The sequence below is a fragment of the Tympanuchus pallidicinctus genome, unplaced genomic scaffold (genome assembly GCF_026119805.1).
Source record: "Tympanuchus pallidicinctus isolate F22 unplaced genomic scaffold, pur_lepc_1.0 scaffold15, whole genome shotgun sequence".
NCBI classification, from domain to species: Eukaryota; Metazoa; Chordata; class Aves; order Galliformes; family Phasianidae; genus Tympanuchus; species Tympanuchus pallidicinctus.
In genome coordinates this window covers 5591801-5619701 of record NW_026294669.1, presented here as the reverse complement: position 1 = coordinate 5619701, position 27901 = coordinate 5591801, and the positions used below count along the sequence as shown (strand labels likewise).

Here is a 27901-nt window from a genome sequence, read left to right as displayed (position 1 = left end):
GAAATCTTTTATTATTTTGTCCCTGTCACTTTTTTTTTAAATCTCCTCTGCACTGCTTACTAACCATTGCTTTGGGGAACCATGCCCTGCACTTCCATGCAGAACTCACACTTGTGCTCGTGTACTCTTGTTTCTGTCTACAACCATATATTGTGCCAACACAGAGATATGAAGCAACTTCTCTCTGTTTTAAACTGAGAAAGAGATGGTCATATTTGGTAAGAAGCTACAGGAATGTCAAGGCTATTTCCACAGGGGAGAGCAGGTTTGCAAGAAGCACAACATATAGCCCAGATAAGAGCAGGTGGGCTTTCACAGCAGGGAAAGGCTTCTTTAGATAAAAATTGGTGTTAAGGTGGTGATCTGGCCAAATAATGCAGTTCATACTCAAGGGTCTCAAACTGTCCTGTAAAACCTCGGCATACTACGTTTGCTCAGCATAAAATGTCTCAAGAAGCACAGCTTATAGTTTCAACCCTAGGCAGGTTAAAGGAGAGGGAAAAGCACAGGGACTTGTAGAGAGAAAACCAGATGACTCTATTCACCTCATTAGCAACTTTACTTTAGAACACAACATGGTCAATTTTGGCCTTTACAGAACGCGCACGAATCCATCCTATTACTTTTTAACCTAGCCAGTTTACAAAAATACATATTTCAACATCAAAAATGTGCAAGCAGCACTTTGTAGATTGCTCATGGAGAGTCCCACAGTGGAGTTTGGTACTCAAGACTCCAAAGTGCTGAGCTGATCTACCGGTGAGCAGAGGGCAGGAATGTGGCTTCAGAGAAAGATGCTGGATAATGGAGACAAATAGCAGCTGTACAGCATCTGTATTTTGCTGAATTATGCAGAAGAGCTTTAAAAAGTTTTTGATTTATGAAACAGGAAGACCTCAGTGGTCGTTATCATCAAATGTAAACAAAGCCACGTTATTTATGCAAACATTCACACACTTTTTTCTTCAGCACTCAACTGGCTCAGTTTTAGCTACAAAAAAAAACCAGAAGGCCAGAAGAATGCCGGGTATTTTATTTCAAACTAAAGACCACAGAGCAGAAGTCTGAACATTTTCAGTTGTCTACAAACCAGCTGCACTGAAACAGGTTTTATTTGTATAGCAATACTTGCCTAAAACTGACACGAAAAAAGAATTAGGTCATATGTTTAAATTCATTTTCGTGCTGATTATTTTGTTATGTTTCCCCAGTTCCATGCTGTTGAAATAACTGTCTATTATTATTTCACATTGCAGCAGTTATACACATGATCTATCAACTCTTGAATAAAAACAAATGTAATCTAACTTCTGAGCGCTACGTCTTCATTTTACCTTAATCCTATGCATTCCATAAGCAGAACCTTAAAAGCTGCTACCTTAAAATTACCCTACACTTAATCTGAAGATTGTGCAAGAACACAAAATTACAGTATTTCAAAGAATTGAGCATTATTATTTTTGTTTCTCTTCCCTGCTTCACTCCTTGCATTGGCAGCATGTCCCACAGAGTACACTGCATGCTTTCTCAGGCATAAGCTGAGGGTCAGTGGAGAGCAGTGCATACTCCTATAGCATTACAGTGCTTCTTTCCTTCTTTATTTTCCACCAGAGATGCTAAGCAGATGATTTTGCGAAAACTTATGGATCCATTTAATTTGAACCACACCACATGTTCCTCCAACTCCATCAAAAATTGCTTACACGAAGCTAAGCGCATACCTAACAGTTTTCTGTATTAAGCCACTGAATTGCCTGTTGAATTCACTGGCAGTTTCTCCTGTGTTCACGGGGATTTTAAAAACAACCAGACAGAAATTAAACACTTGTTTTTACATAAAGCAAAATAAAATCTGGCAAGGTGACTTGTGCTGCTGTGATACACAACACCTTCCCCTTAGCTGAAGAGAATTTGATTAGATTTGGGAGAGCGAGGGGGTGTGGGTTGAACCCCTTGGCCTTTCCTCTAGATTACAATCCTGCCCTGTGCTATTCTGAAGTACACAGACCAATGTTACCAGGTAATTCTTGCTATTAGCATTTATTTTGTATAAGGAAAAAAAAAAATAGTATGGATTTGTAGAGCATCCAGACATGAAAATACTGCTTTTTCTGTGCACATAACGTGTTTGTGGAAATTAAGATTTTTGCACACCAAAGATTAGGGAATTTAATATTTTTTTTTTAGATGAGACAGCATATGCTATGTACGATCATTTTATTATCGAGGTTCCTACCAATTACCATTCACAAAAGATAGATTTGACTTTCTATTTCCACGTTTAAAAGGAGCTTACGTTCACATCTTCAGAGAAGAAACTTGCCTCTGCTTCTCATTTGTTTTTCTAACAATCACAAACCCCCACAGTGAAATTACTGCAAGTTTTCTGTAGAGCTGTTTCTGCATGTACAAAACGTCATTTCACTCCTCGACATTAAAATTACACAGAATACAAGACACCACATATACTTGCAATTTTACTAGACTAACACTGTTCCTAAACTCCTCAAGTTAATATTCTTCACTCCCCACCAATCTTAGCCTATCTATTGGTATATAGGAACCAGTTCTCTCTGACACACAGAACAATTAATTCATGCTGCCAAACACAAGAGGAATGCAATGCTTTTTCAAATATCAAATCAGTCCAATTTCATTTAGACTTAAATGATTCTTCTGGTCTCTCTTCATGTAGATACCTCTCCAGTCAATTAGCATTGTCACTTTTAATCTGTAATACTCAGATATTGGTCATTTCCCATTAGAGTCTTATTAAATAGATTCTTATGGCCAGATAGAACCTTCTGCAGTGTAATATCTGAGGAGAGAAAACTGACAGTCATTATGCAGCTGGCATTTACTGAAAGGTTAGATATTGCAGATAACCTTAATCACAAATTACACTGCATGTCAGTGAATTAGCTCACAACTTCACAATTCTACCTAAACAGCCAAGCTTTCCATCCAAACGCTCTTAGATCATTACTCAATTAATCTTAATCATCAAAACACTTCCTAAGTAAAATGTTTTTCAGCTTTAAAGCATCAGACTTTAATTCAGACATTCACATCACTCATTAAATGGGAAGACCCATTTCAGATCCTTGGATTCTGCTCCCTGTAAAACCAAATTCCCTTCAGCTGCAGACCAGTGTCCCCAGCTTGATCCAGCTGTGCTGCCCCACCTGACTGATGAGAACCCATCAACCCATCACTATTTAAGCTGCCTAGGCTAAGGAGGCTATTTGGAGTAATTCTACAAGCAGCTTGGTCACAATGCTGAAGGGGAGAGAAGTGTTGGTAGTGTGAGCTGTTACACACAGCTGGGCAGAAGCTTTTTCAGGTAGGCTTCATTTCCATGATACAAGGTTGAATAGTAATCAGTGATTCTCATGAGCATCTTGTTTTTCCTTGTATGTAAAAGCAAGAGAATGTTGAAGACTAGTTTCATAGGGTTTTCCTAGGAAGCAGTTCTTCCTGTCTCCCTTTTTAAAATGGGCAACAAACTCAATTTTTTTTGCAGCATTGCTTCTACCATAGCTTTGGACTCCATGGTAATCAACACAATAAGGATTCAGCCCACTATTGCTGACTCAATGCACCCTAACATCTTTATGGGATACGAACTTTAAAAAGATTGAAGTTATGTAAAGCAACTTAGCACTCCTTCAAACATAACTTAACCCAAGGAAGCAACATGTAGACCAGGATCAGTGGGTAGATAAGTAAAGAGATCAATGTATTTCAACCTACAATAGGAGTTAGGCAAATGAGGTAACAAAACCAGAATGTAGTAATCTGGTGATTAAAGTCAATAGAAACACATGGACTAAATAAAAAAATGAGGTAGATTTCAGCTACAGAAGTGCCTCAATTCTTACAAGATCAGGACATCCTTGACCAAAGGAGGTGCACTTTGCAGGATATGGAGTAGCTGCATGATTAGTGGGATACGACCTGTGCCTGCTGAGGTGTGAAGATTTGTCTTTGCACCTAGATTATGTTTTTAAAGAGACATTAGCATTCTGAGCAAGCACTTTTTAAAGTCTTAGTAATGTTTTCCTCCAGTTATTATCACAGTTTTAGGATTATTGTTTCCCATGGGTAATATTTCACTTGTAGACTTTCATAACCTTATCATATTTCTCCTCAACAATTGTAGCATTTTCAGGATAAAGTTGGGAAAACCTGCTTTTCTTTTTTTAATGGGGAGTGGAAATGCTACAGGGAGGAGAAACTAAATGACTCAAGGCTGAATCTGTGATAAAATAAGGGGAAGCAAAAATGGATCTAAGTGTTCTAATTCTTGCATCTCCCTTTTCTAGTAAACTAATTGTTTATGCAAAACTTACTCTGTATTAACTAGGTAGCATCAGTCACTGTGTTCATATATCACATTATCATTATGTGACTTTATCCAAATACCTGCCTCATTTTCAGTGGTGTATGTGGGTTTTTTCTACTTGGATTTGTTTAACTGATTGTCTGCCTGATCAATCCCACTGATTGTTTACGCCTGATGGAAAAACAGCATCCACAGAGCTATGCTACAAACTGACAGGCATCTCACTGTATGGAATAATTCAGTGCCTCATTGAAAGAGAGAATTAGATGCAGCTTCAGAGATCAGTGCCAAGAGAGTTTAGCAGTCTTGCATCCTAGTTGGTGCAAATTGTAGAGGCATCTAGCATTGATCAGCATGATACAAAACAAGGCACCACAGAGGTCAGTGTAAGCCAGTCTATGTAGGCTTTTAATGGGTCATAGAAATGTGTGTGTGTCTATGGCTGAAATTCCTTCCAAAGCACTTCTGTTTATACATTAATAAAGTTAGGGAATCAGCTGCTCAGGAGAGGAAAAAACTGAGCAATTGCTTAAAGCTCATCATTAATTCTGATTGTTATGTTTACACATCATAATAATTTCTTTTAATCTTCATCATTTAGAAGCTACAATTTACCCAGGGAGTGGTGGTCAATGTCTCAATGTCTGTGTAGAGATTACCGACAAGTGGTGTCTCTCAGGAGTCAGTACTGTGACTGGTGCTCTTTAATATCTTCATCAATGACACTGACAGTCGGATCAAGTGCCCCAAACAAGTTTGCTGATGACACCAAGCTCTGGGGTGTGGTTGACATGCTTGAGGGAGGGGATGCCATCCAGAGGGATCCGGATGTGCTTGAGTAGTGGGCCCAGGTGAACATAATGCCAAGTGCAAGGTCTTTCTGTTAGCATGCCTGCAAGCACAGGAGGTGAGGATGGAGACACATGGAGAGAAGCCCAGATATGTTCTTGCTGGCCCTGTGGACAGCAGAGTCCCTGCCTGCAGCCGTGCTCATGTGCAAAGCTCACTGCCACAAAAAATCACCCTGTGTGGTAACCCAGCACTGCTTCTATGTTGCTGTGCAGTAAAATGCAAATCCTTCCAGCCCATGTGATAACCAGAATGCATCAGTTTGTGTACAAGAAACACAAATATTACGCAGCTCACTATAGAGAATGAGAATGAGAGACAAAGCTCTAATACCCATTAACAAATAACCACTGTTTCACTAAGTTGTGCAGAGAGGATTGCGCAGAACAGGAAACTGTGGTAATTTAATATAGATTTCTATTTGGAACGTTATGATACCTGTAGAATACTTCAGTAAATTACTGATGTCAGTTGTATTTCTCTTTGAGACTAGGGAAATAGGTTATTGGCGCAATAAAACATCCAGAGGCATTTAAAATGTCAGTCTAATAGCAAGAACCAGTAAGGCTTTTAATTACCTTCTGTGCAATTTTTTTAATTGCTTCAGTGGCTGCAGTGCTTAGTGAATTCCTGACAGAGCAGCTGCAACTGACTTAATTTAAAACATTTCAGAAACACTTGCAAGATGTGTTAAGAAATATCACAGAAATCCCAGGAATTGTGTGGGATCTTCTGTTAGATGCATGTGAGGGAATCTTGGGCTTATTTTGCATTTTGGGTAAGGATGTTTCGATCAGCCTGAATGCATATCCAAGCTGGCATTCCACTGATCTGGGTAGAAGGCTGCATTTAATGGGAACTGTGCTATGTTGCTCTGCTCCCTGATGGCAGCTGTGGGGAAAAGAGTAGAGGCTCACAAAATGAATGAATGCTAGAAATAGTATCAGGGTTGCAGCAGATCAACAAGGACTTACTGATCTTACAGATCCACTTGCTGCTCTTGAGAACAAACTGAAGTGTGTTTTGTTTACTCAAGAAAGCAAGCTATCCTGTTAAGAGGAAATAAAGCATGTGAAAATTTTTCCCTAGTACAATTTAATTTACAAGCAATTGGCACTCTCCATCCAATGACTGTCCACAAGATCACAGAGAAGAAACTGAAGAATAGTAAGTAACCGAGTTAATTTGTTGTTTTGTTTGCTTGTTCTTTTTCCACGGTGCAGATGTGAAATGGCTGCATGAGCTGGAGATGCTGCATGGAAATGGAACCTCTTTGCCACAGCTGTATGATATCCATGGTATGAAACTGGCACATGGGGAACCCCTTTTCATTTTTGCATGGGCATTTAAGGCTGTACCTGGCCAACATCAAAGCAATGGTCAATCAGCTTGGTTCAGTCGCTTGGGCACTGCTGTCCCATCTAATTCTCTGCACTGCTGTAACCTCAAAAAACAAAACAAAAAAAAAAACCAACAGCAGAAGGGAGGTCTAGCTTTAGCCCAGTGCTGGAAAGCCTGGCAGAGGGAGGATAGGAGTGGGAGAACCATAGCAGAACATCAACCTGTGGCTCTCTGGCAGGGCAGAACCATATGCTTTCAGGTTTATTTCATACTACGCTGCACTCTGTTAATAAAATGGACTTCTAATCCATTTGGAAAACCACACGGGGCACAGATCCATCTGACAAACCTCTCCTTCTCTCCTGGGGATTATCTTGATTAGGCTGTAAAAATGCATCACTGAGAAGGACTAGCCAATAAGTTCTTACTTTTTTCTGAAGTTTGTTTTCACCCTACCAAAGCATGGCAGTATCATATTCTGACTAAAGCAAGCTTTTTTGCTATTAAAGTCACAGGGAACAATTTCTGCTTACACACACACAAGGATATGTTAACCTCAACCACTGTACACAAACCAGCAGTATGTAGATAATGCTAACCAACACAGTCAAGACAAATTTTGCAAACACGACGATCATGAGGACACAACACGGAAGCAGGAAAGAATGAAATAGTGCTTAATCTAGCACATTGAATCAGGTTGGCATTTAAAGTCATGAAATAGGACTATTCATCAGAAATTATTGGACTTCTCATTGTCAATTCAGAGTGGAAAAGATGTGTACTTCCTAGCTCTTGTTTTTGTCTTTGAAGCTGGGAGGAAAACAGACCCCAGGTAGAAGCTGGGCAACCTTTCAAAACTACAGTTTTAGTTAAATATACAGAGCAGTCCTTAGAGTGAATATTTAATAGCAATTCTGAAGGTCAGTTATAGTCAGTAAACAGTTCTATAAATTATGTTGAAAAATTCTTTTGAGTCCTTGCAATAAATCCTTTTTGTGTAAACTACAACATATTCTACCGGGTCCTCTCTGATTTCATTTATATTCACATAAATCAACAGAAAATCCATGGAAGACAATGGAGTTGCTCTGAAAACACAAACTTTCCATTTGATTTTTCTGGGAAGTAAAAATTCATTGCTTCTGCTTTTCAGGATTAGTGTACTTTTAGGAGAATGTGTGATGGTGACAAAATCCAATGGGAGATCTCATGCTCCAATCGTCCAAAAATTTATTTTTACCAAATGTTTTTCATAATTTAAAATCATATATTCAAAGGGGCATATATGTGTGTGTCTGGTCTGGCTTTAAATAAGCTGGGTGAGATGGATCAGTAAATTGAACTTAAATTTAGGTGGTTTGATGTAAGTAAGGTTTTGTTATTTTGATCAGAACTTGGAAAACAAATGTCAGTAGATTGCTCTTGTCTGGATGGATTTCATCCCGCCTAGCAGTCGCTGAGCCTTTATTTTTCATGTGAATGTAAAGATTGCATATTGTTAGGTGTGCATACAAATCAGCGTTAAGAAAAAGACCATAAAATATCATACATGAACAAAATCCATTGTGGTTCTCAGAACTATGCGAGTTTATTACAGATTTACTTAGAAACTGCTCTTACAAGTGGGACAATTACATGACCATGTGTAAGCAGTCCCTTTCAGGCTGAAAATGCCTTTTATGCTTTATTCCTTTACCTAGTTCTATAGAACATCTACAAGTAATCACTGATTCCTTCACCAACTTTAGTTGGCCAATGTGTCTGAAAGCTGCCAGCTGGCTTGCATAGAATCAGTGTGACTGCATAAGCCTCAGATGAAAATATTGTTGTCTAACAGCAAACAGATTGATTCATGAAAAGCCACCTGTAAGCTCATAAGAAGTGGGCAGTAACACCTTTACAATGTGAACTAATGTTTAAGGTGATATTCTCTGTTAAGATGCACTGCAAAAGCATCTCCTACAATCTTTAATAATCATGGGGAAGAATTGGTGTACTTCTCATGGATGTATGGTATGTTTTCCTAGTTAGAATTTACCTCTCATGTCAGAAATGAAAGTACAGATCTGTTCAATATTCAAGTTCTGTGCTGTAAATATATATTGTAAGAGCTCAGAGGACTTTTAAAACCAGGTTAACGTAGAGTGATTTTTCAGACTTAAACTCTGAAACTCATTCAAACACCATAAGCAGCGTGGCTGCGTTTTGGAAGACTACCTTTTTCATGTTATCACTGTTCTCATTCATCTATCAGTTCTGTCCATTACTAGCTTCTTATTATACAATCCTATTGGATCACTGAATAATGTTTTCAGCTTTCTTCCTTCTGATTAATGTGTTTACTGGTGCAAAAAACAACAGATATTAGTGTTGGAAATACGAAGCACTATGCTGAATTGAGCTTTAATACTACAGGGTGTTTTTTTTGCTTTGTTTTGTTCTGTTTGGATTTTTTTTTTCCAATGATGTCCACAAATAAGGAAAAAAAAAAATGTTTGCCTCCATTTATCATGTCACCTAAAGAAATTCCAGAGTCCTATGATATGCAAGTGGTTTTACACTTGAAACAAAGGCTTAATTATCAGTTGTTGCTACAATTAGGATATATTCTCAGGTTAGCTATGTTATCTCTGAACTTCTAGCAGCATTTCAATGCTTTAATTTTAACCAACAGTGAGACATTTCATTTTACATCCCCTGAAAATTGTTAAATACATCAAACAACAACACATTTTTAGTTGATCTTAATTGATGTGTTAAATGTTAATTTCTTTTCACTCTGACATCCATTTTCATTTCTTTCATTCCATGCAGTCTTTAGTCTGGCATAGGACAATACAATTCATTGAGTCTCTGATATGTTTAATTATACTCAGTGGAAACATGCTTAAAATTCATTCTGGTTCTAATAGGCTTGCAAAGCCAAATGCTTCCACAGAAGAGAGAACTCAGTATTTGGAAGCTCCACACATTTCAGTTCACTGCAAGTAATGGAAAGGGAAGGTAATCTCTTTCCCATCTGCACACTTTGATGAGCCTAAACCTGAGGTTGTAAATCCAAAACAAGTACACTCAGCAAACCCTGAGGCAACCATGATCGTCAAACTGTATCAGCTAGTGCTCCCTTGGGCTTGGAGGCAACACAGGACAAACCAAACTTGCCAGAAGATGCCAGAAGAGTTTTCAAAGGAAGAGGTCCAGTGGTAGTTTGAAAGTAGAAAGGTGAAAGGGTCTCAGAGTCCCTTATGTTGACACTGTAAGATGTTTAACTGGCTGGACAGGTGCAATTAACCTCTTCAGCTCTTGTCCATGCTAGATAATACTTAGCAGGATGATTTAGTTCATCCTTAAGCATTTTGGAGTTGGCTGTTTCTCCTGTTTAATGAGTTGCTTTGTTGTAGTAGTGGGCCAGTGACCTTCAGAGTTATGATCAAGCAAACTTGCAACACAGCACAGATCCAAATCAAATACCCTTCAGTGTTCTTAGCAGAACCCCACCTGTAATTTCTAGAACTGTGCAAACATATGGTGCAAAGCTGGATAATGCTAAGTGGAAATCCAAGAAAAGAAGTAGAATTTTGTATTAAAGACAAAATCAGCATTATATTTACCATGTCCCAATTTCCTTCATTCATAAACCCTGCATTGTAACCGTTGGTATTTAAGGTCTGACTGGAGACAAACCCACATTCATGCATTTGTGCCTTGCATCCAGCTCACAGGCTCATTCAGTTAGTATGCCCATCTTTGATATGTTTTGAGCACGCATGAGAACTGCAGATAATGCCACCTCCATTAGCTTACCACTGACAAGACACGTAGTTGAATGTGAGTTTTGTATCAGTATGAAGCTTTGTTGAAACTTCCTCTTGGATCTCCATTTTCATCATCTATGTTCAATTTCAAATTCTCTTCACTCCCCAGAAGATTTGGATAGATAAATTCAATTATTTTCTCTTTACTCATAGTTAACTCGACTTGTCATTTTATTTCAATTTGTTAATGAACATTACATTAACAGTTTTCTTGTTTTGGGTTGTTTTGTGATTTGCCTCCTCTAGTAATAACTTCCCTACTTTGATGTGAGTATTATAAACAGTACTCCAGATAATGGCCAACTCTACCATATGGAGCAATAAAAATGCCTGGATCTCCTTTTGATTTATACTGCAGAGGACAAGTAATTCAATTCGCTCCACTACTTGATTTGTTTTTCATTGCCAGTACACATTGGGATGAATACTTTGGGGATTATTTTAATGCAGAAATATCCAGATTGCTTTATTTGTCTAGATATCAGCACATTTTCCAGTTTATGAATAGCTGTTGTTTTCATTGTTTATTCATTTACCTGGACTGAATTTCATTTGTCATTGGTAGGTCCCATAATCTAGATGTCTTCCCAAATGAGCTATACTGTACACATGGGATTTTTTTCTTTATGCACTCAGTTGATGTTAGCATTACATGTGGAGACTCAGCTTATAATTAAAGGGCGTATTCTGCTGATGCCAACTACAGTCTTCCTCTGCACAGGTCTATTATTTCAATCTGTCACAATTTGCAACATTTGTACTTCAGCATTACTCTTCCCAGCCTGTATCTGTGACACACAAGTACTAAAACTCCTTCAGCTAATTTTAGTTCTTACCTCTGACTTCAAAATCCCCTTTGGACTACTATGAAGCACCTTCTAATAATCTAAATATGATTACCTTTACATCTTCCTTAATTACAAGGAAAGCAACAATTTATTTTAATCTCCCCAGCCTCAAGTATTTCACGGATGTGCGTGTACACAAAGTTGAGTTTAACTGTACTTTGGTTTTTGATGGCCCGTTACAATAAACAACCCCTAACAGCAGTTCCATTTTCTTCACAAAAGGATGCCCTTAAAATTGAATACTTAAAAAATATTTTTTTCCACTCAAAACTGAGTACAAATAACAGTAAGTCTGAACAACACATCAGCATTTCTAACATCATCTGGAAGTCCTATTAATCACACCTGAAATACTGATTTCTCAGATGAAATATATGGTCTTTACCATCCTTTCATTTAAGCCCTGTCCTGAACCACTGGAAAGAAGAACCTGCCATGAATTAGAACAGGGTGCACCTTGCTTTAAGATCCTGTTATTTTCCAAAAGGGTTGAAGGGAAAAATCACGCCATCAAAGAAATGCCCAGCAGATCTAGAATATAATTCTGTACTCTTCTTGAGCAAGATTTAAATTACTAAAATCTAGGGAAAAACCTGCAGTATATAAAGGAAAATAAATAATATTACTATATAGTAAATAATATTAAAAACTAGTAACACTGTCTGTGGTGGGAATTCTCTCCAGCAAGGGCAACTGGCTACTTCTTGCTTCATGCAAACATTTCCACTTGCCTTCACACTCTTCAAAGGGTACAGTTTAGCAAAAGTCTGGTTATCACAGACTTCTGAACAGATGTTTAAAAAAAAAAAAAAAATTATCTAATTTTATATTGAGCAATCAAACACACTGAAAAATAGTAAGGATTTACAGGAGCAAATAACCTCCAAATTTTGGGGGTGTTCCACTACTATTCATGCATTTCTCTACTGCTGGAAGGCAACAATAGTTTGGGTTGTGTCCTCTAATGGCTCTGTCTGTGGATTGCTGTTATGCGAATCATTTCACACATGAGGTACTTATGCTCATTTAGCAATGCATCTGGTAGTGCTGTGAGCAGCAATGTTTGCTACGGTAACTGTGTCCACACAGGGAGAAAGTGATTTCCACATCCCTTGGAACGTTAGAGTGAGTGAATTACACTTTTATCATGAAATAGTGCTACGCAGGGCAGTACTGATGAGGAGAATATAAGACTGGGCTAAATAAATACATGAAATAATAAATGCAAGCCAACTCATGTCAGTAATTCCACAGACCTGAAGCACAACATGTCTACTTAAATTGGATTTAGCTTTCAGGTTCACAAGCCTCATAAAACATGGAGAATCGGAAAACAAGATACAAGATGGTTTCTGCCATCAGTGTCTGAGCAAAATATGCAGCATGAAAAAGTCCAGGATGCAATATTCAAAATATGCAATGAAATCCAAACAGAAAATGGTAAATAGATCACAGTAAGCAGCACTGCTTATTTTTGATGCTTTTTTGAAGTACCCACTCTCCTTTATGGATTCCCTACCTTCTGTACATTTTTATGCTTTTTGTTACTATTTTCAGTAGTATTTGCAGCTTCTAGGAGCTGGACTTGGAGTAGCCACTGATGCTTCTCAGGTGCAAAACAAACTACATGAAGAATCAGCACCGTATTATCTCTACAAACATGTACTCTTCCTCAGTCATTTTGCAGTTCTCAATCTAGTGGATGTCAGAGTATTTAATATCATCCATTCTTCATGGAGAATAGTCGTCCCATTTGCTGCTGTGAGATTGATAGTGCTGCGTGCTATCAATCCCAAAAGCTCTGATGCAGGCCATGGACCTCAACCAAAAGATTCCTTTCTGTGCTATCAATCTCGCAGCTCTGTACTCTCTCCAAGTCTTAAATCAGGCTGGTTGATATCTTTCCAGTTTCTGTATTCCTGCATCAGCAGTCTAGCTAAACACGGTCATCACTCACTACCTCTGTTTCAGCAGTGGTTACAAACACAATATCACTTTCTGCAGTGTTACACTCTTACTATTGCAATTACTATTTATTTATATTACAGTAGCGCCCACAATGCGATCAGTGCTTTCTAAACCTGAAGAAAGTCACAGACCCCACACCCCAGAATGGATGAACTGTACAGGGATTTTTTTTTTAAACAGGAGGTCTTTCAATCTCAGACTGTACAGATAAATATCAAGCACATCAGTTTTGTGATGAACAACAGCAATGTTTGGTCTGTTATGGATGCTGCTGTCTCTAATACAGTGAGTTCTGAGGCACCTCAAAGGTTGCTGTATATTGGAGTGGAAAGGCAAAGATTTTTTCCCCCTCCAAGCCGCCTGGATCAAAAATGCTCCTTCCCACTCTGACAGAAGCAATACAGGTTATTTTGCCTAATGGCCATTTAGTGGCCTCCTTAGATATTCTTAAAATGCCTTACATGTTGTATGCTTCTGGGAGACAGTTTGTGCAAATGTGAACATTTACAAAATTATTAAACTGGACTTGTCACCATCTTTTTACATAGCTCAGGACATTTTTAGACTAACTGCATCGGTAAGGTGTAGTTTTTACAACTGGCATCCAGTTAAAAATATATTTAGAATTTGGAATTTCAGAGGTAGGAGAAATCTTCAGTCAAAGGCTTACAGCTCAGATAAAGAAGAGTGGAAATGCCCCTCGTGTATTCAAGACTTAATATAAGCTGATAATTAAACCCTCTACCATTATTATTGAATTTGGATTTTAAATCCTTAAAATATGGGAACGTCAAGTCACCTTTCCCACTGAGACTATTTAACAATTGAAATTTATGAACCATACCCTTCATTATGACTTCCATTATGTAAGGGGATCTTAATTTTAAGCCCATTCCATTTTTCAGTAGAAGGCTGATGAAGTGGTATGAACCGTAGGTTTTACAGAGCCTCCTCCTCAATAATAATTAGATAATGCCCTACCTGAGTATTGGGTCTACACAGTGTCAGCCCTGTGATTCAGTGTGTGAAGTCAAAATGAGCTACTTACCAATTAGCTAGGTACTCTGTTCTCAGTCTTGGTAGTGAATGAAATAAGAGTACAAGGACTAAGCATAAAGCCAAGGAAACTGCCAAAGAAGTACAAGCAGCAGCAAGGCAGGATGAAGCTTCAGAGAGGGATGAAGAAATCTCTTGTGTTTGAACAAGCTGAAGTGAGGAGCTAGACGTGCACGCTACTGTGCTGGGGTCAGAATTTGTAATAAGATTCAATAAATTAGAGGAGTCCATTTACTATTCTATTTTTGTTGCCTATAGTGATTCTCACAGACTGAGGCCCCACCATACTAACATGCAGAACAAAACAACTCCATTGGAAAGGTTTAGCGCCTGAAAACACAACAGACCCGTGAAAAGAAAAGGGAACAACAGAACAAAAGGGAAAATAATGCAGAAGACAAGTCAGTGAAGAGTTGGAAATGATACAACTCCTAAACAGCAAATCACAGATAGATGTGCTCTGCAATCTTGGGGTTCAGTGTTATTTGAAAATCTGTAAAAGTTTGATCTTGAAAAAAAAAACAGATTGTATACATGGCAAGGCAAAGCATCAGCTTGATAACACAGAAGATGAAAAGACCTAAGCAAGACAAGGCTGGTAAAAGAATAGCATAAGGAAACAGGACTACTGGCTGATGTGGATGAAAAAAAATGGTACTGGGCTTCTCTTGAGGATTTGATGAGATCTTAGCTCAATGAGAACATTTCTTCTTTTTACTGGTGGATGAGACATGCAAACTATACAAGGAACAAATTTATCTGTAAAGAAAGAAAAAGGTAATTATAGAGGGTCTCAGTAAAATGCAAGGGTTGGTGGGAAATATAACAAAAAAGAAAAAAAAGCAAAATTTTCCATCTATATAAGTAACTTGGGAAAGGAGGTTTTACATGAGCCTGTCAGTTTTGATGAAAACACACACGGACAAAATTAAAATGCAATATTTCAATCGGCCTAAGAAGTTGGGTCAAGTAGCCTAAGACAGAAATGGTTTTAATTATCAACAAAAGGCGATTTATTAGCCTCTAACTTACATTTCTATTTTCTCTAATTAATTAATACAAGGTCCACGATCTGTCAGAGGTTGAAGGCATTATCTACTGCAAATGCATAGAAGTCTTTTATATTTTAACAGATTTATTTTCATTCTAGAAACAATCTCTTCTAGTCTCAACTTCAGTCTGTAATGAAAGTATTTAGTGAACTAATTTGCTCTTTCGTCAAAATCATGATTACTTGGTTTTTGTATCAGAAAACAATGTTTGATGCAAAAAGCTCTGATTTAACTTTCTCTGCTTATGGTGAGACTATAAAGACTCTTGTATGAATCTTACAGTAATATCTTTATGGAAGACAGAAATGAGGATATAAAAACCAGAAATACAGTTCACTTAGATTGCAGTTTAGGAGAAGTGCATGACACTTTATCAGTTGTATAAGTCCTTCTAACTAAATTATGTTACAATGATGATGCTATTAATCATATCCACAGTATTCTTCCCATCGTAAGTGATATCTCAAATTTACTCAGTCTCTACTAAAGAAAAATATCACATGTTCATTTATCCTCTATTAAAGGAAAAAAAAAAAAAAAGGAAGCAAAGTAATTACTACTAACAGTGACGAGAAATTCAAAGCATGAACATATGCCAAAAACAATTGGGAAAAAAACGAACAGTAAATTCTAACAGTAAAACCATTTCATTTTTCAGCAATAAAGCAAACTATAAAGCGACTCTATATAAACCTGGTAATGTAATGTAAATCAGAGCCTCTAGAACCAAGGTCATACAAAAATTGGAACTTCCTTAATACAAGAAAGCAATTTAAGGAAAAATATCATGCCGAATGGTATATACTGTCCTATCTATTGAATACTGGTAGTCAAAGTGATGGGAGAGAGCATATAAAGCAGCACAGTGGATTTGAATAGAACAGAGCACCTACCAGTATGCAAAGTAAAAGTCTATTTAAGGGAAGGATAATTTAAAGGTTATTTCAACAAAAGCAAATTAACTGCACAGAGTTCAATGTCAACTTCAGCATTCCAGCCCACCCTAAATTCTAAGGTTTGCAGAGAGCAAATAGCCAGTATTTCTTTCTCTGCTGTGGCATGTGATGCTGGAACACAGAGAGAAGATTCATTTAAAATGAGTTATTAAAGACGTTCTGAAAAATATATATGTATTTATTGCTGCTTATTGGCTTTATTTTGGAGGGAGGGTAGATCTGCTACATTGCAAACCTTAACATGACCTTTTAGACCAGAGCTCTCCATAGCTATCAATTAACCTTCATTTATTATAAAACTCTCACTCTAACTGCAGTGATTCCAATATCCCTATGCAAAAACTGAAATCACTCAGACACTGCTGCTTTTCTCACAATCACCTTTGAAATGAACCCTTTCCTGACTGATTGGAACTAATTGGATATAAGAAATGTCCATCATCATGTGTCTGTATTTTCCATCAATGCAAGGCAGTGTTTTTACATATTGTTGCACACAGTAGCTAAAATTATTTCAGTAAACAATATTTTTGTAAATTTTCCCATATAGCATTACATTAGGCTGAAAGCTTGTCACGTTTTTCAAACAAAAGAAATGCCAAGAAGGGCACACAGAACTTCATCTTCCATGCCTGCAATTGTCAAAGGGAATATAATTTTTGGCTTTTACTCAATTTACCCTGCTGCACACACTCTAGCTTCAGTGCTTGATAACTGCTTCTGTGTATGTGCTGAAATATTTGCATGCTGAAGCTAAATACGTGAAGGAAGAAATGCATCATTAGCATCTGCATGCACATTTCTAAAAATTGGAACAAAACACCCTAAGGAAAGGATCTCATAAATTTACGGGTGAAATGGTTAAAGACCAATGGCTAGAGAGCAACATTTAACCATTTAACAACACACTGTGGCTGTTGTTTGCTTTAGGCTTTTTTTATATGGACTCTGACATGTGCAGGGGTGTATGCATCTTCTGGGTGGAATGTGAATTAGATCAGATATAATGCATACCAGCTCAACGGGGTGCCCCAAAACACCCACCGCCCACCCCATCTATTGCTGCATTTGCCATCTTAAGCAAATTCAATTTCTTTCCTTGTGATAAAATAAGCCAGTTCAAAGTGGATAACATCTCACAATAATGAGTCCCAAAGCTGTAATTTAACACAAACCTAGCAATTCTATTATACAACACATCCAGTTCATTAAAAACAACAAACCAGCTTGTATATGATCTGTATCACCACAAATCAAAGATCAGCAAACTAAGCTGCAGGGAAATGCATGGTCCAGAAGAAAAAAAAAATAATTCTAAGCAATGTAATCACCTCAGAAGACAGCTAATTTAGATTAAATGTTCAGATAAAATTATGTTTGAGTCATTAATACTGAGATAAAAGTAGTTCTTAGCCAGTGAACTTAAAAAGATCGTAACTTTCTCCTATATATAGTATATTCATACTAAATATATGTATATTTAATGTATTATTCAAAGTACTTTTGAGTTTACTCAGCCAAATTGATAGTATCAGCAGTCTGGTTAACAAGTGTTAGTTTATTTACTGAAAATCTGGGTTAAATACAAGAGAAATCCATTTACAAGGTATAACTGGCATATTTTGGATTCATTTCATGAGCTGCTGGGCACCTGGCAATTCCCATTATCATTAATGAGAAGCTTCCAAATCTCTTCAAAATATGAACACTTGGTGCAACGGGACCCCGGCTGAAACACCTATATTTTAGCAACCGAACCACTGCAGTGCCACTAGCTGTGTGGCATTATACCTGCTTCCCTTTGCTTAATGGAAAGAATCTCTCAGGTTTAATGATAGTGACATATTTTTTAAAACCCTCTATGCTCAATAGAATGCAAGAGATGTGGCCAACGCACACTGTTCCAAGTGGTCAATTCTGGTTTCAAAGCAGCTTCTCTTAAAGGCATAACCTTCTAATTGCTCTTTCCAAAGTCATTTTAAATGTAATGGACTATTAGAAGGCATTGAAAATAGTGTATATGTTGCTGCAGCAATTTGGTTTACTGCCTTAGCATCCTCTTCCTGAAGTACAATATATTTACTGCAACAGTAACTGAACAACTCCCAAGACAAGGCAGAGGGAGCAGTGTGGCCACGTCTGAGTTCAGGTATAGTTTGGTGTTCACATAAGCCATGCTGAGAGAAGAAGGAATACATCTGGAGGTACAAAACAGGGCAGATTAGGAATGCCCCATCACCCACTATCGGGATCAGTGCCTTAGTACACGTGCCCCTACATCCCAGCACAGAAATCCCTCCAAAGGACAACTGGAGATTTAGACTAAATAACCAAAATCCCACTATACAATCAAAAACTGTTCATTAGGCATTTTCTATAGTGAGATGCATGGTACTCCTAAAGCTGAAATCACTAAGCAATAGGGTACTTCAGAGATTTGTTCTCCTGTCATGAAGAAAACCCAAAGAATAGGTTCATAGCCATCTGCACGTGATAAGTGACCCAGAAGTTAGTTAGCATTAAGAGAAAAAATGTTTGACAAAGATGAGACTCAACACACTTTGTAAAGATAATCTGTCTCAGGTTTGGGAGACTTCATGTGATGACTGGCTCTGTGCTGCTTCAGAAGTGACTACAGCACAGGAAGAGATTCATTTTATAAGTACAGCTTCTCATATCTGAGCTTGAACAATGACTTCTAGGTATTAAAGGTATCATGTTACAAGGTTATCTTGTCTGTATAAAACCTATGGAGGAACAATTATGGTACGGACTAAAGACATGCAGGGAATGGAAATATTGAGCACTGTTTTCTATGTAAACCTTGGAAAGATTATACAAGAAATGAAAATTCTAACACTGTATTCTGCGAGCCATGAAAACCTTGCTCTATTTCAGTGTTTCCAAATGCCTTCATATTCTCTGGAACCCCAGAAGCAAACCAGAAATTTGAGGCTTCCCAAAATACTCTGGGGTCAGGGAACATGTCAGTCCTAGGTCAGTCACCAGTGCTCCAGTAACAAAAATTTGCCTGACAGGCTGACATGATGCCAAGAAGTCAGGAAGCCTGCATGCCTGCCAGTTTGACAGAGAGGATGGACAGGGAGCAGTCTCTGTTACATTTTCAGCTGGGATATTTTAATTTTATGGTAAGTGAATCTTCTGGAAAATAATTGTGATGGCACGTTCCCAGACCTCAGTCCTGCTCTTATCCGAAATGCTTCCTTGAGCAGGATGAATAGTGAGCACAATCCTGGAGGCTTGGACCACTCAGGCTGACAAGGACACGTTCTGCAGTTAGAGCCGGGCTTCCATGGATGGGAAAATGTCACACTGTGCTAAAATGAAAGCTACTAGGCATTAAAGATGCACAGACATCTTCTCTTTCAGAGCCACGTGGGTTGCCAGTGTTGCAACTAAATTGGGTTTCAAAGATGTGCACATTGTTTAACAGCAATCGGCGGCTGCTTTGTGCATACTGTGCCCAAGGCTTCACCTTCACAGTGCACAGAACTGCTGGCTGCTTTCTGCAATGTTCAGTCTGCAATAAGAGAGCCTGTGGGTGAAACTCTTATTATCACAAACGCGTTTGTAATTCATCAGTTTACTTGGTTTGGACTGGGTACCCAAGCTTGGCACTTTACATGGAAGTTGAACTACGCCAAAGCAATTACAGATTTCCAAGTAAGCTTCCAGTTGCTGGAGAAAGAAAGAGGAGAGTAACTAAAACCTGTTCTAAATAAAATGGATTTCTAATGCCAAAGACATGGTGACATTGCTTGTCTTCTAAACAGTGATTAAGATGAACTACACAGCAGTGCTCCTAAACACATCATAGAATCACAGAATGGCTCAGGTTGGAAGGGACCTTAAAGATCATCTAGTTCCAACTCTCATTTGTACGGTACATACAAACACTTTCCAGTATACTGCTTTCAAAGGACAGTTTTGCTGGGTTCATATTTGATTTACAGAGAACTTCTCTCTAGCAGTTCTTCAGGTTGTCAAGCAGTAAGCCTGCAAGATTTCAACATCATTCTGTCTATCCATCGCTCTAACAAACCCAGAGGAAATCAGTTAATTTTTTAACTACTTATTTTACAAGCCTAACTAAATACCTTCCTATCAACTATGAAGCATTTCAGTTAGCAGAGTCTGTATCCTGAGCAACACCAGCCTGTTTTAACACAGACAGGTATTTAATAGTATCAATAGTATATACCATACCACTATTATTATCTGTGGCAATCAGGACTTTTACGTTTGCTGCTGTAGCAGAAATGCAAAGTCATAGCTTGAAGCAGTGATTGAGCACCTGGTGGGAAGGCAGGACCAACCCAGGGGAGCTCAGGTGCATACAATGTACCTGAGTGACTGGAAGGGTCCATCCCTTCCCAGACCTCATTTAATGGTTGGCAGTGGGGGTGAGAGTATCTCTTGTTGGAGATTTCTTCTTGTCTGAAGCCTTCCAAAGGTAAGCAGCACTTTTCCTTCATTTCTACGTCTGTGGCTGTTGCACGTGGGCTTGTTCTTGTTTGCTGCAGTCGAAGACTTTGCCACCCTGCTATTATTGCAGTACTTTCCATCCTATTATAGCATTGCAGCTGCTAAGGGGAATGAGAAGATTTTCTCTAGTCTTCCAAACAAACAAACAAAAATCCAACTGTGGATTTGCACAAATGCCACTTGCACCACTATGATTAATTTTTGGTTTGTTGGCTTGATTTTTCTGTTGTTGTTTTTTATCCTCTGGAAAAGAGTAACTCATCTCCTTCCTCAAAGCTTACAAAATTAGATGGTCAGGAAGTAGGTAACAGTTTTGGAAATGTACAGTTTTCTTCATAGCTGATAGAAAATACAGAAGCACAGCAAGTCTTTAGGTACAGAAAATACCACATACCAATTTCAAAAGAAGTTGACAGCACTGTTCCTCGGTGTAGTAAGTTATGCTGGAAATGAAGTGAGGCATTAACAGTTTTCTGGATTCTATACATTGAGAAGTGATACATGGTATGAAATACTGCCTTTTCAGGTAATATAGGAGTCCTTGCCTCCAATTCCATACTACAACAGTCACCAATGAAATATAATTGCTGGCAAGAGAGAAATAAAAAATGGAGCAGTGGATTAAGCATGAAACTGGCAGTAGGCAGGCAGGAACCGCAGGAAGCAGTCCTTTCACAGGGATTAGCTGGGTTCTTTGCTAATGTACTACAATTAACACAATATACACAATAATCTGAAATATATGGCAAAGAGAATCCAATCTGTTTGAGTAGGCTACTGCTACTGGCTGTAATTGGAGTAAGACCTGTTTTATCGATACCAGCCTCATATAATATAACTCAAGTAAGCATTACGTTCCTCATGTTCATTACATTTTCAATTTTCTTTTTCATAACTTCTGTATTTAATTAAGGGGAGGACAACTCCAGCAGTGGCTTAAGATGATAACAGCAAACTATGTCCTTCTTTCCACAGCCCTCCACCCTGGTGAGTGCTATGCCCTACGTGTCCTCATTTAGAAAATGGAAAAGGACTTTTCACATACAAGCACTTTCTTTTCATTTTCTTCCTACAAGTTGCCCTCTTAGAGCTACTTTTCTAGTTTCTATGTGATCTTCGCCATGACTTGATTCTTAATCTGGCTGAAAAATGGGATGAAACATTTGCTGTTGGGCTCTGTGAGACTCTAGAGTTGCAGGCAGGAGCTGATGTTGCTCACATCAAACCTACAGGTTCTTAATTTAGAGTAGTTTAACTTTTTCTATATAATTTGGAAATAAGTCTAACTTTTTCTTGGAATTTTACATATTAAACCCATTATGATGTACATTTTCTTTCAAAAGTAAAATTCAGTAACAATCACTCTCCTCCTATCTCTCCAATGCAGTAGCAACGCTGGAGAGAGAGAAGTGACTTGAAGAGAAACAGAAAGCTTCCAGAGTATTTCCTCCTCACAAAATAATGTGATTATATTAATGCAATGTTTCATTAAATGAAAATCAAGCCAACCTAGGCCTGTAAATGTTACTTCACAGGAAATAAACCCTTATTAGCATTCCCTAGTTGCTGCTGCAATTCTTTCAGAGAAGTTTTATTGCTGCAATATATATTCTCTGCCTGCTACTAGATTTCTGTCTTGTTTATGGAATTTAAATGGTGTATTAAACTAAATTCTTCACCCTGCCTCTTTCCAGAAAGAGAGATCCTAGACAGATGAGTTGATGAAAAGAAAACCAAACAGAAATAAAATGCCTTACGCTTTTGAATTAGAATTTGGTAAACAGCCATGTTTGTATCAGATATCAAATTCTCTACTGACCTCTGCTGAAGCTGTCATGGGAGCAGGAGCAGAACAAATGTGGTCAAAGCCATGTGTTATCCTGAGTCCCAGACTCAGAGCTTTTATGCTGCAAAGTGGAAGCACCAGAAACACAGCTCTGCAAACAGCCAGGTACCATCATCGCCCCTGTCAGCTCATAGGTAGGATGAAACCTGAGCATCCACATAACCTGCACTCTTCCAACTACTACTCATCCTTACAGCCCTTCAAAGGTAGTAGGATCTCATACAAACTCCATGTATGGATCAGGGGAAACATGTTTAGAAGACTAGAAAAAACTAGCTCTGACGTGCCTAATAAGACTACAGCTCCTTGAGTAAGAATCAATGCTGTAAGGAACATGTTAACCACAATTAGTGCTTAACCCACTGTTTTAGTGAGTATGGTCACGACTGGACTTAATCTTAGTGGTCTCTTGCAACCTTAGTGATTTCAAGATTCTATAATTCACCAGCTGACTCCTGAAATTGGCATTATCTAAGGGGTGGCCATCCCTTCCTCCTCTCTCTGCCAGCTCCCAGTGCAGGTTTGGCATACTGCTTAACCTCTGCTCCTTAACAAAGCTGAAATCTCAAACGGTTTTGGTGTATGGAATAATAAGGGCAGGGCCTAAATCTTCTGCTGCTCTTTCCAATCGAGAACTCCTTCTAGCAAAAAATGGTCCTGAGCACAGACTCAGCAGTGCATGGTTGCATAGTGCAGTAGCCATGTCATGTGTGTTTGGTCCAACTGATCTAAAATATGATTCTTTTAGTTTACTCCCTCTAAGGAAACAAGTCTGAAAAGCACCTAGTGACTCCTCAGCTGCCACTGGAAGGAAAGAGGTGGGCACTTTTATCAGATAGAGTCTTCTCCAACACCCTGCATATGAGAAGTGGTGGGGGCAGGGAGTCCAGCCTTTCCCCAGGGTTTCTCTCCATCTGGTAGACAGTTTATGCAAATAAAGTCATGCTGTGGCCTTCCTCTTGTTCAAATGGGAGCAGACAGCTTCTTTCCCTGTAGCATTTTGGACCCCAGGGCTGAGGTTTAAAGCCAGAATAACTCTACTGAGTTCAGTAGAGTTACACTAAAATTAAAACGGTGCAGTCAGAATCTTTGAATCCTTAACACTCCAGTCCTGCTAGCATTATTTTATTTATTCAGCTTGTCTTCCCAGAAAACATCCAATTTAGATAATAGCTAGTGGGAGAAGCAATCCCCTTTAGGGATTGGCAGTGGTTGTTATAAGATTTCTCAACAACTATTTTCTCAGCAGCAAACAATTGTGCTACCGAAATAGTACTTCTGTAGCATGTACAACTTCCAGAGCTACTTAGGTCTATTAAAGCTAAGGACACAAAATCAACAAAATGTGAACAAAGGATTCATGAAGCAAGATTAAATCATTCATAACAAATGCATAGCTAATTCGGCCTCCTCTCTTGGCTACGTCCTGCTTTTGGCCACAAAAAAGGCCAGGAGATGTAGTGCACCAACCTGTTTCATGTCTGAAAGAGGGGCTGAACAAAGCTTTGCGTGTGATAATTTACTGCAGGTGAGACAGGGCTGCTCAGCATGTTGAGGCTGCAGCATCATTTGTATGTAGCATAGCTGATGGCACGCAGGTCCTGGCAGCACCTAAACTTCTGCCTATCGATGGAGTCACCTTGCATAGCACAATTAAGTGCCTGAACACCAACATGTGCATTTACAATTAAAGCTTCAATTTCTTCTTTCTGAGGTTTGTTTAGACTACTATTTCTATCAGCCAATACAATTAATGTAACATTGCCATCCTCCAAAGAAAATGTCGGAAAGCCAAAGTGGGATCTTCTGGCTCTTTGTCACTTGTTGGTGGCGAAATGCCTTTCCCAAAGTACTGCTGCAGTGGCAGACCAGCTCTGGTTACTGCCCACATTTTAGTCCAAGACAGAAGCATTTCAAACACAGGAATAACTCTTCCTTGTTTCGACTCAGCATTTTAACAAGAACCTTAAGTTTGGAACCTGCCAAGTGCAGATAATAAATCTATTTCCCTGCATCTATTAGTTCTGTTTGTTGTGTACTGTATTGATGGCCTTCCCTTTTTAGGATCCTGTTTTAAATCACTGTCAAATACTCCTTAAGAGACTTCATTGTATTTTATCTTCTGATTTCACAAACAAAACAATCTCTTACTGACAGCTAATAAAAAATCAACCAGGCTTCACTGTTCATACTAGTGCTGCACATCACAATGTCTGACCCACTTGCACAGGACAGAAGCAGTGATGTGTTGTAATTGACAGCAAGGGAAGGGAGTTCCTCTGTGTATTGTAGTCATTCCTATGAAAACCAATGAAAACAAAAGGTATCTTCTGTATATTGCTCTCAGAACTCCCTTGTTGTTCAGCTCTTACAGAGCAAAGGAAATTTACCCTTTACAGTTAGTACTTGGTTATTTGTCCTAATTTTAGTGCAGAGATGGCTTTTCTCCAAAAGAAGAAAGTTATTTTCAATTGAAAGTAAATACAATATTGTTCAAAAATACTGTAATAAATATAATAACAATGGCTGAATTTTTCACTTGCTTTTTTTTTTTTCTTTTCAGAGAGATTTGCCATTTTATGGATGGAGCTCTGTGTATATAATCCCAGGTCTCCAAACTATAAAGGGGATAAAGGTAGCTATACCTGCATTACTCTAATTCAGTTCCTGTAGATTTTCCTGAAGCAGATTGATAAAGAGTGGCTTTAGATCCCTTATGTCTCACCCTACAGTAACTGTCATATGGTTTCCGGGTTGTACCAAAGTTACTCCAGTTTTGAACAGGCTAAGGTGAGGAGCTGAGCCCTCTAAAACCTTGTGTCATTTTACTTTTCCCACCTGTAAAATGGAAACAATAGTTCTTTACTGTTTTATACAAATAGTACTGGGATGCTGCAGAGATAAGAGACAATCAGCTAATCTTATAATAGGGATAATGATCTTGGTGGAGAATAAGGTATTTTGCTCCAAGGATATTTATGCCTACATAAGCACAAGTGGCAAACAGGAAGATGTGATCCGAGTCTGCAGAATGTTAATTAGATTGCATGAGGGAAACTGTGAGGATAAAATGCAACAACAGCATAGCTACCCTGCTGCCACAATTAACTTCTCTCTTCAGAAGGCAGGAAAGCATGGCTAGTACTTAGATGCAGCCTGGAACTACAGTTCATATGCACAATCTCTAAAATGTTCAAAAAGCAAACTTATACGTTTGGTATGAAAGGAAAAAATCTGGCAATGATGAGTTCATTTTATCCGAAGAAATATAAGCAAACTAAAAATGGAATAAATATATTCATAAAACTTACAAGAAGAATTCAAAGTATATACGACAGGGCTATCATTTGGAGAAACATAAGCAAGAGGAATATGCCAACGAAAACTTTATGATGTTCAACAAACTGCAAATAATCCTCAGCAACAAGAGAGGCTGAGGACTGGCACTGCAGAAGAGCACCTTGGGTATTGGTTAACAGTTGGATCGTGTCCTGAGCAGACTGGTTCAAGTGCAGAGCTGGCCTTGTTCTGAGCTGGAGCAACTCTTAAAACCTGAATTACTCCTGTATTTATTCACACAATCTCCTTGCCTTGTGCAATCCTACCCGTAATTGCTGGAAGAATCCTGGAGCTTCGATGCTGCTAATTCAAACTGCTGCAGTGATGGTCTATGCAATATACTGAGTATATACAATACACTCGGAGAACTTTACTCCTTCAATTGCACACTAACTCATGAATGTCACATCCGTATCTGCAGTATCATGAAGGTAACAACAGTTTTACAAACACCTTTTGAGTCAAAGGGATATCATTAGCAATCTTACCAAAAAAACCCAACTTTACAACTATCTTACCTTGCCTCTAACATCAAAAGTTCTTCAGACATTAGCCCTTATGCCTGCTTTGGAAAACTTTAAAAAGAACTGCAGGAAATTTGTGTAAATTTTAAAGTTTCCAAATTACTGGAACAGAATTAGCTGAGATCTGACTTTGAGAAATGGCAGTCATGGGGGGGGGAGGGTCACTCTTAAGCTCTAGGGCATGAAGACAAGACAGACTATAGGGGAAAAATGACATCTTCCCCTGGCTAGTTTCACTGTCTTTTGTTTGGGCCATATACAGCCTCATAGGAGACTAGGGCAGACAAACAGAAGCAGTCTCTGTGCTGCTACTCTGTTTGCAGAGGAAGGAGTTATTTTAATATTTTTCGTAGTGGCAAAGGTTGAGCTAATATAAAGGGAGGGCAGGTATGTCATTAGTCAACAGAGAGAATCTTCTTTCCCTTGCATCTGTGCAAAGTTTATCAAAATATTTGTCACACAAAGGCCAATACTGTCACAGAAGTCACCATTAAGCACTGAACAACTCTGCCTTGTTCAGTTGTAGCATCAGATACACGCAAAAAATCAAATACTATTTGCATGATATTCTTCATCAGCAAAGATTAGTTTCACCTCTTGCACTTCTAAAGTTCTTGGCTCTTATCTCTAATTATGTGCTAGCTTGCCCAGCTGCATGGGGAAATTGCGCTGATAAAATCTTTAGCACTCACTTAAACCTTTAAGAACAGGTTTGATTTAAATTACACAGATATCACTGACTCTTCCACAGGAACTCTGAGATCAGAATTTGCTGTCTATTATTAATAATAAAAGGATTCAGAATAGATCTGTCATGGAACGTGAAGCAGGACCAACTTTGCCTCTTGGGATGTGATCTATGAGTAAAGAATTTACTCCAGCATAATATCCAAATAAAGGCCTCAGCTGAAACCCACTGAAGTCAATGGAAAGATGCTCCAAGGAGCAGGCTGCAGACCTGGAGCTAGAGTGTTATATACCTCTCTATCTCCCCTACAGTTGTACTCTTCCCAGAGCACCGCTGCCAAGCAAGAAGGTTGCAGAGGCTCAAAGCTCTAGTCTCACTTGCAAGAAGGTTGCACTTACTTATTCTGAGGGATCCTTGATCGACATAGCCAATTGTACAACCACCAGTAGCACATGCAACTAGTCACAGCTAATTGCAGTAGGGAGGTTGAGTGGGCAGAAAATGAGGACTTCACATAATACGAACATCGCTTGCATCCTGGGTCAGAGCTTTCTCTTGGAGCTGAGATCTTTTGGAGGGCAGTGATCAGCTCTCCTTCACCGTTGCTGGCCAAGGCTCTGGTGAAGGAACTGGGGCACTTAGGAAGGATATCAAAATACTTCTCCAAATTCTCTGACCGCCACCTGCTATGCCATCTGCCACTGCTCCCAGTGCCACCTGGGTGAATCACCGCTTGGATGGAGCAGCAGGAACTGCATCCATAGG

General features: G+C 38.7%; 1 long non-coding RNA gene across 1 annotated transcript; it reads left to right on the top strand.

Annotated features, from left to right (window-relative positions):
* The first annotated feature begins 21649 nt into the window (after positions 1-21649).
* On the top strand, positions 21650-27529 carry LOC128077221 (uncharacterized). Its single transcript, XR_008204888.1, has 2 exons — positions 21650-21726; positions 25149-27529. It is a non-coding gene; the product is annotated as an uncharacterized LOC128077221 (long non-coding RNA).
* Positions 27530-27901: the final 372 nt, after the last annotated feature.